The sequence below is a fragment of the Liolophura sinensis genome, chromosome 5 (assembly GCF_032854445.1).
Source record: "Liolophura sinensis isolate JHLJ2023 chromosome 5, CUHK_Ljap_v2, whole genome shotgun sequence".
Taxonomy (NCBI): Eukaryota; Metazoa; Mollusca; class Polyplacophora; order Chitonida; family Chitonidae; genus Liolophura; species Liolophura sinensis.
In genome coordinates, this window is record NC_088299.1 from 17,570,717 (window position 1) to 17,583,910 (window position 13,194).

A 13,194-nucleotide genomic window follows, 5' to 3' on the forward strand; every position below is an offset into this window, starting at 1 on the left:
AGATGTATATTGGGAAATTGGAGCGATGTACTCTATTCCCAGAGACAGTGTTGTTGGTTGTGCTACTGCGGTGAGTTTGTTTTAAACGTTTGTTGGTGCAGCCATTGTAAAACAAATTACTCTCCACTGCCATTGTCCAGCATGCAGCATGCTTTAGAATAATTATGACATCACAGGAGGCATTGAGTTCTTGGTGTCGACAATAAGCTTATGGGATTTTGTTTATTATGAATTAGAAACAGTATTTTAACTGCATTTTCTTCTCCGTATTGTTTTGGTTTGTCTCTATATGTAAAACATATAGAAATTGGTAATTTTTTTTACAAGGTTAGAATTCTCTGTCTTTGTACTGAGGTCCTCAAGACCTCCTTCATGGTACACGTTGTCGTCGTTGCTCTGGCTTAACTCTCTACACTGTAACATGTTTACATTATATACATAGGTTTCCTCATAGTTTAGGAGTTAAATCAGCCAAAATGTTGGTTACAATGACAATTTTTTAATTTTTACTTTGTACACACAGACGATACATTATCATGATCACAACCAAGAACTTTAAAATAATGGTTTTTGTTTAATGCGAAAATGGAAATACAAATGTCGAAAACGTCCAACCACTAGACCATGGCGCAGCGAGTAAAATAAAATGAATCTACAGATACATAAGATGTCATTTAATCTTCAGAATACCATTGATACATATGTATTAGCTGGGAAAGGTGCACTCGGATCACCGGTGCATTAGGTATCCGGCGAGAACCGCGTCCATACACGAAAATTTATTTATTTGACTGGTGTTTTACGCCGTACTCAAGAATATTTCACTTATACGACGGCGGCCAGCATTATGGTGGGTAGAAATCGGGCAGAGCCCGGGAGAAACAGACGACCATCCGCAGGTTGCTGGCAGACCTTCCTATGTACGGCCGGAGAGGAGGCCAGCATGAGCTGGACTTGAACTCATAGCGACCGCATTGGTGAGAGACTCAGGGTCATTACGCTGCGCTAGCGCGCTAACCATCTGAGCCACGGAGGCCCCTGATACACAAAAAGTCCATAAAGTTTCATGGCCATGAAAGATATGGCCGCTGTGCAGTAACCCACCAAAAGAGCTCGTATTTTTATATTCTACAAGGCGACTGACCTTGATGATGCAAAATACTTTCGGAGAGGCTTTCACGAGCACTTCTGCATGTTGTCAAGGTTTCATTTGGGTCAATGTTAAAAATAAATTTCTTAATGTGACAAGTTTTGTAACATTTTGGCAGATGTTATAATACATACTTCTAACAAAGTCGATAAGAATCCATTCAGAGTAGGCTTGTAGTGAGCTAACGAAGTCTCATTAAATTTGCATTAAATACTTGTTATCTAAAATAAGAGATAATTCTTGAAACTTTTCATAGTTACTGTATACAGGTATCGAGATATGACATCTCATATAATTACTGGATACAGGTACCGTGATGTGACATCTCACATAATCACTGTGTACAGGTACCGTTGTATGACATCTCACATAACCCCTGTGTACAGATACCGTGATACGACATCTCGCATAATCACTGTATACAGGTACCGTGATATGACATCTCAGATAATTACTGTACAAAGGCACCGTAATATGACATCTCACATAATCACTGTATACAGCTACAGTGATATGACAGTTCACACAATTACTGTATTCAGGTTCCTCGATATGACATCTCAAACAAATTCTGTGAACAGACACGGCGATATGACATCTCACATAATCACTGTGAACAGACTCAGTGACATGACGTCTCACAAAATTACTGTGTACATGTATCGTGATATGACATCTCACATAATCACTGTGAACAGACTCAGTCACCTGACGTCTCACTTAATTACTGTGATTTGACACGGCGATATGACACCTTAGATATCACAAATACTTTGACGCCTCACATAATTACTGCGTACGGGTACCGCGATATGGCACCTTACATGGTCACTGTCGGCACCTGATATAATTTCTATGTATAGACATAGAGATATGACACCTCACATAGTCACTATGGCACCTTACATGATCACTCTCGACACCTGACATAATTTCTGTCCATAGTAATTCAGAAATATTGTTTCCATCATAACCAGGTTCTTTCATGATGTTTTGATAGTATGAAATGTACATGTGCACTTTTACCACAATATCCAATGTGAACTGTGATTAACACCTTTTTTGTCTACAATAATATACACTGTACTGTGGAATAGACATGTGGAGGCGCCGCATGTTTTCATGCATATAGGCGTTGTGAGCTTGCGGATTTGAAAGTGAAACTGGGTAAATGGATTTCGTTGAATAAGTTTCGTGGTAATCTACATGAGTCACTTTCTACTTAACTCTGTCCCTGTACAAGTGAGAGGAGACAGGCCCTGGTGTAATTTTGTTAGTACGGGCACAGCCGTGTGAGGACGTCAAACACAGGTCCAGGTAAGTAGTAGATAAGACATGTAATGCTGGATTGTTCCCGACAAGTTAATTGCCATGTTACACAAATACAAACTTAGTCCAAAGGACCGGCGGGCTGGTCTGCAGGTCTATACATGTAGTCCCTATACATATGAACACAGAGCTGAATAGCACATGTATCTGGTATCATACCAAACCAGAGGCGTTTGGAGGGGGTAAATTTGACCCAGGAATGTGTGGCGGGGTTGGAAGTTGGGGGTTGGGGGCGTTTGCAGAACGACTATCACACCAATTATGTTCTCAGGATTTGAGTGTATGCTTCTTGTCTTAAAGTACTTTGTACGTAAAGAAGTGTAAAATGGAAAAATAAATAGAAAATGACTTTTGTTTCCTGAACATCATTTCGCGTACACATTTTACACGTTCTCAAATTTCCCGTCAATCTTGTGCTACTACCACGGTGTCCGATTTCTATTGTTTGTTTAAGGGATGACGTTCGTAATCTAGACACTACTTTTCTATGATCTGTACTTTCATTTTATCTGAATCACATTTTATATACCTATAACGAATTTAAGTGATTTGATTTTTACAAACATCTCTTTACTTAAACACTTCATAGAACCGTTTAATATCCACACAACCAGCATTTAAGCACATTTCACCGAAAACATATCTATTGGAGTATGGTTTGCATCTGACATCGAATTCATACAGACTTTTTTCACACATCTCCATATGTAGGCGTGATACATTTTTCGAAAATAAATTTTCTAAACTGGTTATTATCAGAAGATATTTTACATTTTGTGTATGTAATTTCTGTGGTGACTGCAGGTACAGTGATTTGATATCAAGTTCACTATACTTGTGGGCCTATCTTCATACATTTGATGTAGGCAAAGTGACGCCTAGCAACTGTTTAAAAAAGTTAATATGGATACGTTCCAGAGCAATACCTTCATGGAACCCTCATGCTTCACAACCATAGTTAGCCGTAGCCCGAACAAATGTATCAAATAGCTTTGAAATTACACTAATCACGAGACCCAAGTTTAATACCTACAAAATGGAACATTTACAGAATTAAAGCTTATGTTTAAAAATTACAAATTTATAACAAGACCATGCCTAAATTATCAAGCCCCATGTTACAATATGTAACATGGACCTGTAAACAATCTACAGGTTCGTTTTTACTGTCGGGCGTGTTGGGACAAATGAGTGAACTATTCAAATGATGTCTGTTGCTACTTCTATGATTAAATTGCAAGTCAGTGATACGGTGCATTTGAAAACAGCACATGCTTGAAAACAGACGTCTCTGTAGCCTAGTCTTACATTATGATAGACTTTATCTTTTCCTTTCTTTATAGGACGTCCTAATATAGCCATGGGGAATTCACAAAGTACCCGGATATTTGAAGGCTCTGAAGTGAGTTATTTTCCTGATAATATATAATGAAAGACGATCGTATATCGCAACACTTTCGTTTTAGAAGTTATGTACTTCTATGACATGCATATTATTGCAGTGTTAGCCACACCGAATTTGATATAATCTCAGTGGATGACATGTTAGGATAAAGATTATCCGATATTAAACACTATGATCCTAATTCTACAATACTTAATCAGACTTTTTCACCGACTACAGTCGTCACATTACATAACGAACAATTCAAAGTATATGACGATTTACCGTTGCTTTCCCCCGGGCTCTGCCCGGTTTATATACACACATGTACTTGTATCTCAGTACCGGACTATGCAAATGAACTATAACATTTTAATGATCCTTTTATTACGGGAATCGCTCTCTTTATCAATGAAACGACAACTTAAAGTTGTACAAAATCTTGAGAAACGTCAATGTCACAGAAATTAAGTTCATGAAATTCATGTCAGAAAAACACTGTATGCTACATTTCTATCCTCTTTTAAGTATTCGCCAAATTAAATAAATGAACAGCTTGGTACTTATATTATACATAATGTATACTATTTTACGAATTAATATTACTTTTTGTGTTCAACTTATAATGAGGGTATGCAATCAGCATTTTATGGCAGACAGCGTCTGTCTTTAATGTTGGCTAGCTACCAATTCTGCATGAGCCTGTCAATCATTCAGCTGCATGTTTAATCAATGTATTACACCGAAATGTATTACACAGCGCAGTGTCCAGTATATTCCATTGTAACATTCTACATATTAATGCACTGCACGCAGTTGTTGCTTTGTAGCAACGTAGGGTGTTCTCCGCGTACTGAGGAGAGTGGCTGTACGATGTAGCAGTATAAAGACATTAAAACAGAGCCATCCGATGCGTAAACCACTATTTCGTTTTTGTACGATAATTCTGGACACAGTGCAGTTTCTAGAGTATTTTTAATATAATACATTGTTGTTGTTGTTTCAGCCAATAGAGTGTTCTCCACGTATAGAAGAGAGTGACTTCCAGAAAATGATCCAGTCTGGGGTGACAGAAAAAGACCGGCGTGTGCTAAGGGGCGGGATGACCCTTCTAGGGAAACACCCTTCCTGGGTGTGGAAGAATGCTGTTGTCCGCTGTATAGGGGACAACATCGACTACTGCTTTTGGAGTGGGAGCAGCACCAACCGGTTCGTGGTATGTTTAGATGAAAACGACGAGGTGAAGAAACAATGCAACGACACCGGCTGGGTGCTGTATCTCCACGACAGCTTCATTCAGGTTTGGGGAATGCTGAAACAGCTGGCGCCTCTTGTGGCTCCAGCGGCGTTGAAGGCAATCACGGGGAAGTGAAATTGTTTTTGAAAATGTCTTGAAGAAATTCGTATCATGTGGGTGAAATTACCTGTGTCCATTACGAAGACGTTTGCATTCACCGTTTGCCTACTGATGTTACATGTTGTGATGTCACCTTGTTTAAATCATTACGAACAAACAACCGATGGCTTCAAATAAATTAATGTCCATGGAAAATGGACGGAAGCGATGTATGCATCGACATATAAGCCAACGACGACAGAGAACGTGTGATCCATGTGTTTTTGTGGGTTGCTGGGAATAATGCTTAACCGTTATACCGCCACGCACACGCACGTGTGAACAACTCGGTGAGGCCTTTACATTTAACCCACAGCTTAACCAGAAAGTCAAACAGAAAACACGCGCAGCATGCCGTCAAAAGGCGAAGATGTTGGCCGATGTAAGAATACATGGATACTAAAAGCACAAAGGGACATAACTCTTTCCATGGTTGAACAGCCACTCGCCTATGGTAAGGGCGCTCTGTAAATTCGTGGCAACGGTAAATAAATGACAATACTGAAGCGTATATAGGAACTCATATATACGTCAAGGCTCAGTTGGCTCATGGCGACTGTGAGGCCCGTGGCCACCTAGATCACGTGTTCAAAGCTATTTCTCACGTTTTCTGTGGCGGCTTTAAGTCGTGAGGTTTTCATGAAGCTTTCGTAGTGTTAACTGGCCCTAGCTAAATGCACATTATAACATACACTGTCAAGGTAGTGAAGGGCTTACTTAGCAAAGCGAGCTTTAAATAACCGGCCCCTAGCCTTTGCCATATGAGTGAAAACTTGAGTCGAGCACAACGTTAAACACCGATCGAATAGGCATAACATGTACATATTGTTACGGAGCCAGATAACACAATATTATAAGGATCGTCCATAAAGCCTAATCCCCAGGGATAGACTTGTTTCGAGCAGGGGCTCCCGAGATTGGTAGACGAACCAGAACACACTGGATAAGTTTGCGACAGTTTATTGAAGATATATATACAGAGAGGTAATGCGCACGCATTGGCGTGAGCACTCAGTCCGGCCCTTGTAATCAGGACAGAAGCTGGCGTGATAAGCTCCGATAACCTTCTGCAGGCTGTAAGCGTCGTTTAATACCCGCCAGGCCTTATTCAGGACTTTGCCTCAGTGTTCTTATTCAGGAAGAGAGACGAGTTCTCCGAGCGAGCTGTGCAAGATTTTTTTGTTTAAATACTGGTTTTAGGGTCACTTTCCTGGCGGATATCATGGCCCATCAAATCAGTGTTTTATTTATTTTTTTTTAACACATGAATATTTTGGTTATATAATAGCAGTGCGTTGGTATACTATTTACATATGTACATGAGTCAATTAGTGGGATTAAACCTCTTTGTGGTAGCAAGTGTATAGCTTATTGTATAGGTTCAAATGCTGCCATGGTCATTTAACAGAAAGGGGATAAATAGTAAGCTATTTACAGAGATTAATGTTATCTTTACATTAGAAATACATAGATCTACATTAAAGAGTTACATTGAGCTGCCTATACAGAAATTTAGACAGAGAGAAAACAACAGTAGTGCTTTTATTTATTGGTTAACAGTTTTGTTCTCTTGCTTCCTCCTCTGTGACGTGGAGTTCAGGAGCTCCCGCCACTTATACCGGACGCCGTCCAGGAAAAACCAGCGTACTGGAAACCTGTGCCTGTAACAGGTGCGAAAAGTATAAATGAGGAGCAAGGATGTCAGGCCTCATCCGCTTAGTTAAATCAAGAGATAGTCCTATTGTAGTGATGTCTTTCATGTTTCTGGTCTTCGTTTCCTTGGTGTTAATTTTCTTTCGTCCCATGGGTCTTCTTATTGTTTTCCCTGTCTTCTTTAATTGATTTCTTTTTCTTTTTCCAATTTTTATTTGTGGCCTCCCATAGCGGCGCAGACAACATGTTTCATAGACCGGTAGAACAGTTCCTGGCCTAGAGTGTTTAGGTGCATTCCGTTGTTGGTTAGAATTTGCTTTTGTGGTCGGATCAGTCCCCTGTGTCTCCAGAAGGTGGCCAGTTGGTTGTTTGTCAGCTTCTTGTTAATTTCATGGATTTTTGTATTATAAATGTGGACCGAAATTCGCCGAGTTACCTGACGGTAAAGAAGCTGGCTGATGTAGATCCTTGGAATTTGGAATTTCGATTTAAGTGCACCAACATACTCTAAAATATCAGCGCAAATTCCTGATGCTGATTTGTGAGAGTCCGCATCGTTTTCCCCCAATGTGGAGGAAAACTAGGTCAGGTTTTGTCTCCTGAAGGAGACTTTCCAATCTTCCAGAGCATCTAAGTGTCCTAACTCTAGCTCCCCCAATGCCAATGAACCGAATGTCCTGGCCTGTTCCAAAGTCGATTCTAGAGTTTGGGATCGAATTTCGAAGGATACTATTCTCCAGCCTATGAACGTAACTGCTGCCGATAATAAAGATTTTCATCCTATATTTTTTTTTCCTGTGAAAACAAATAGAGAAAACAAATATACAAGATAGTTGTATTTTTGATTTGCGAAGGGTTTTTTATGAGATAATGTATATCTTAAGCAAGAAGATATTTGATAAAACAGATACTTAGGAGCAAATTAATGGTATAGCTACCAATCAAAAATTAATAGAGAGTCTCCCCTGGCATGATATATACACATTTGTAAATAAATAGAAAATAAATATCAACTAATAAGAATAGGTAAATAACAACAAACAGATTAGTAAATGGAGAAATATTATTAATTACTACAATTATCAACTCTTGTGGTTACATTGTTCTCGTGTGCTATGTTTTTGCAGATCGGTTTTATGGACGTTTTATCGGCCCTCAAGATCAAGGTATCGCCGATATAGTTGGGGATAAAGTTGTAGGAAGGAATTATGTATCTGTGGAATAAACGGCCCTCAAAATCAAGGTATCGCCGTTGTTAGTATATGTGTTTGGGAATTTCGGAAAATGCACCGTTTTTAATCAGAGAAGGTGACGTATTGTTGACAAGAGCAGAAACGGCCCTCAGAATCAAGGTATCGCCGTTGTTGGTCAATTATGTTTTATTAGATTCGGCTTTCGTTAACCGTCGATTTGATGTATTCTTTTAGTAAGGAGAATATTTGTGCTCTCAGGTGTGGTTTGGGGTTAAGGATAGTCTGAAGGTCAAGTTCACATTTGTAGATTTGCAGGCATTCTACCAATCGTCTTCGTTCTTTACTGTGTTTAATACATTGTAGCAAATAGTGCTCTATGGCTTCATCATCCTCTTTAAATGCTGGGCAAGTTGGTGAAGAATTTTGGATTATAGTTGCTAGATGTGCTTTGAGCCCTGTTTTCCGTAGTCTCAGGCGTGATATGTTTTTGTCATAGTGGTTGTTCAATAATTGGAACGAATTTAATTTTGTAATCGTTTCGTCTAATATTTTATAGTGCCACCGTCCACAGGATTCTTTATCCCATTCCTCTTTCCACTGATTGTTAATTTGGGTATTGATCAATGTATGTATTTCAGTTTGGCTCAGGGGAACGTCTATATCTTGTTGATATTTCTGTAAGCTCGATTTTGCTGCCTGATCTGCAATTTCATTTCCTCGAATATTAACGTGCGCTGGAACCCATGCTAGAGTCAGTTCGGTTTTTTGTTTCTGTATTTTGTTAGTTAGCGAGATTATTTCTTGTAGGAGGTCTGGTCTGCTCTCAGATTTGGAGTTTTGGATGGAAATTAATCCGCTGAGTGAGTCGCTTAGTATGGTTACTCGGTTTGGTTTGTTGGCAAGAATCCATTGTAGTGCCTTTGTTAATTGCAACTAATTCACTGGTATAGACGGAGAGGTGGTTGGGTAGTTTATAGTTTTTAACTATGTTTAGATCTGGTATTGCAAATGATGATCCAGTGTGACCCTGCACATTTTTAGATCCGTCAGTATATATTTTTAGATGACCGTTGTAGTGTTCGTGGATGTGTTCTAAGGCTTGAGCTTTGATATATACTGGGTTTTCCAGTTTTGAAATTTGGTCGTGGAGTGCAATGTCTATTTGGGGAGTTTGCAATAGCCACGGGGTTTGTTGGTATGCGTTTTCTTGTTGCTTTGGCAAGGCAATGTCATATTTGCAAAGTAGTCTGTTGATTTCATATCCTATTGAAGCCATTTTTTCCCCAGATATTCATATTCAGAATACGGGAGGATTAGATTGTAACATGGATGTGTATTACCGTAAGCGCTTATTTTTCCTGCATATTTGAGGGTTAGTTTTTCTCTTCTAAGGTGAAGGGGTTTTTGAAGTGTTTCTACTTGGAGTACGTTATTCTTAACAAGATGAAATTCTAGTCTGTTTTTGACCATAGTTTCCATTAGTTTACATAGGCATGACCTGAGTGATATTGAGCGGTGGGAGGAACTATCTGATGGTTTTTTTCCAGTTTTTGGATGGGAATGACAATGGACGATTTCCAACTTTGTGGCAGTTGTTTTTTCCTCCAACTTGTATTTATGACTTTTAGTATTATATTTTGTGTTTTTAGCGGTAAGTGTTTCAGGATTTTGTAACCTAATTTGTCTTCGCCTGGTGAGGTTTCTTTTTTATAGTGAATAGTTTTGTGATATTCCTGTAGGGAGAAATCTTTGTTAAGATCATGTTCAACGTGATCGTCGGGCTGTAGTTGTAGAAATGTGTTATCCTTGATTAGTTTGAACGATGGATTAAGGTTTCGATCGCTGCTATTTTCTGCGAAGGTTTTTGCGATGCATTCTGCTTTTTCTTCATTGATTTTGTGTTTGTGATTCAAAGTTAACTGCCGATGTACAGGTCGACACGGCCTTATATAGGGCAAATCACGTGGTATAGTAACACAGGTAATGACATCTAGTGGTTCATTTACAGGGTAGATAACCCATACAAAGGAATTACAAAACAGTGGAGCATTCATTCACAAAACATATTATTGTAAGTAACATAATACAAACATTTAATAATAATATGGAAACATAACAATACGTATGTCTCCCATGATCCCATTTCCCAGCACAAAAACAAATCGTGTAGAACCATGTACTGTTTTCGTCTGACATCTGACAATTATCACCTGATAAATATCGTCGAGTGCTCTTAAATTAAACATCTTATACATCAAGGAGAATCGGATCGATACCGATATCGATATCATTTGTGAAAATTAAGTAACAATTGCGTATTGATTTTGAAATGTGGCTGGCACGGTGCTTGTTGAGGATTTGACATTCGTCAAAACGTCAGCAAGAACATCAGTAATAATAATAATAATAATAATAAAAATAATATTAATTATACTAAAAAGTATAATAATATTAATAATACAACATTACGTTTTCTTAGGCTGTGTTTTCCCATCCCTGGACGAGCCAGTTCGGCTCTTGAGCATGATTTTACATGACCCTTACCATGCCCACGTGGTCTGCTGTTACAGGGTGTATTTTAGGGATCAAAGGGGATGTCGCCACTTGACCAAGCATGGTGTTAATCCAGGATGTCGTAATAAAATTACAATGATAAAGAGTACTAAAAAGTACGTAGTTACCGTTTAGAGTTGCTGTTGATTGCGTAATCTGTATTACCTTCCTTTGTGATTTTTGATTCTTTTTTACATAGTCGCTTTTAAGCAATCATTTTGACTGAGTTTTTAAATTTGATTGGTGTTTTACGCCGCACTAAAGAATGTTTCACTTATACGACGGCGGCCAGCATTATGGTGAGAGGAACGTTGGACATAGGGGAAACCCACGACCATCGGCGGATTGCTGTACGACCTTCCCACTTACAGCCTGAAAGGAAGCCTGCATAAGCTGGACTTGAAATCACAGCGACCCCATTGGTGAGAGGGCCATCGGACAATGTCCATTTGACTAGCTAGAGGTATGTGGTGTAAGGAATTACAACGCCCATTTGACTAGCTAGAGGTATGAGGTGTGAGGTATTACCACCTTCATTTGACTAGGTAGAGGTGTGTGATGTGAGGTAATACGACGTTCATTTGACTAGCTAAAGGTATGTTTTGTGAGGTATTACGACGTCCACTTGACTAGCTAGAGGTATGTGGAGTGAGGTATTACAGTGCCCATTTGACTTGCTAGGGGTATTTGGAGTGAGGTATTACGGCGTCCATTTGACTAGCTACAGGTATCTAGTGTGAGGTATTACAACGTCCATTTGACTAGCTACAGGTATGTGGTGTGGGGTATTACCACGTTCATTTGACTAGCTAGAGGTATGTCGTGTGCGGTATTAAAACGTCCATTTGACTAGCTAGAGGTATGTCCTGTGGGGTATTACCATGTTCATTTGAATAGGTAGAGGTATATGGTGTGGGGTATTACGACGTCTATTTGACTAGCTAGTGGTATGTGGTGTGAGGTATTACAACGTCCATTTGACTAACTAGAGGTGAGTGAGTGAGTGAGTGAATGTTTTTGCGTCGCTTTCAACAATATTTCAGTTGTATCGCGACAATAAAAGTAAAAGTGGTCGATCTACTGCGGATAAGTCATTTACTAGTCAGTCAATAAAGGACACCAGAAGCCACATAACAAACACAGGCGGTAGTTTAAAATCACAGTTTTCCTGCCATACCAATGGTAGGGAGAAAATCAAAAATAGTATCACTTTCTACAGAATTGAAAAGTTCTGCAGGAGAGCTCATGTGATAAAAGGAATCTCGTGCAGGAGCAAAGTCGCCACAGTCAAGCAATATGTGGTTGACTATGAACCGTTGATCACAAGCAAACAATGAGGAGCATCTTCTCCTTTAAACAAATACCCATGCGTAGCACGTGTGTGACCGATACGACACCTCCTCAACATGCAAGAGCGGAGACGATGCCGTGAAAGGGAAGGTGCTGGACCAACAAACTGACGAATATCATGCAGTTTGTTTGTCTGGTCATCCCATTGAGCCTGAAACAAACGCTTGCAAATAAGTGAACGCAAGTCCGAATATGGAACGTCAGTTTGGGTAGTAACGAAATGCAGAGGCGCCGTAGCGGCTTCATCTGCAGCAGTATTCCTTGAGATACCCATATGTCCGGGAAACCAACAAAAGACAATGATAAAATCTTCATTAAATCGTTTGAGCATCTCCCTGATATACAGAATGTCTGGATATACAGGCGAACCAGTCCGAACTGCCTGGAGGCAGGAAAGGGAGTCAGAGCAGATGAGAAATCTGCTACCTCCGAGATCTGGGATGGACCGGAGTGCGCACAAAATTGCCTTGGCTTCCGCAGTAAATACAGAACATGAATTTGGAAACCGAGTTGAAATGGTTCTTGGCCCCAAGGACAGCGGCAGAAGCCACGTCATCATCATCCTTGGAACCGTCAGTGAATATACGGTGATAAAATGGATACTTTGAACACATATTACTAAACTCCTGTTGGTATACTTAGAGGGTTGGTGGAAGATTTCTTCAGGGAGGAGAGCAAGGTATAAACCTGAGGCTCAGGACACAACCACGGTGGATCTCCCTGTATGCGTATGGGGGCGATAGTATCCAGGCCATGTTCCTGGATGCCGACATCCAGTGGAGGAACAATGGATGGCCTCTGAGCATATAAGTCTTCAAACTCCGGATGGAAGACACAATCAAAGGCTGTGTTGGATGGATTGGCTCTTAGCTTGGTGACATACTTTAACGATAGTTTAGTTCTTCGAAAGCTCCAGATGGATTGGCTCTAAGCTTGGTGACATACTATAAGGATAGTTTAGTTCTTCGAAGCTCCAGGGGAGGCTCGTTTGCCTCAACATACAGACTCTCCACAGGAGAGGTACGGAAAGCACCTAAGCACAACCGTAGGGCCTGGTGATGTACAATATTGAGTTTCTTCAATTGGGAGCGTGACGCACCTCCATAAACACTGCAGGCATAGTCTAGCTTAGAACGAATCAGTGCTCGATAGAGCTGAAGTAGGGTTTCATGATCCCCTCCCCATC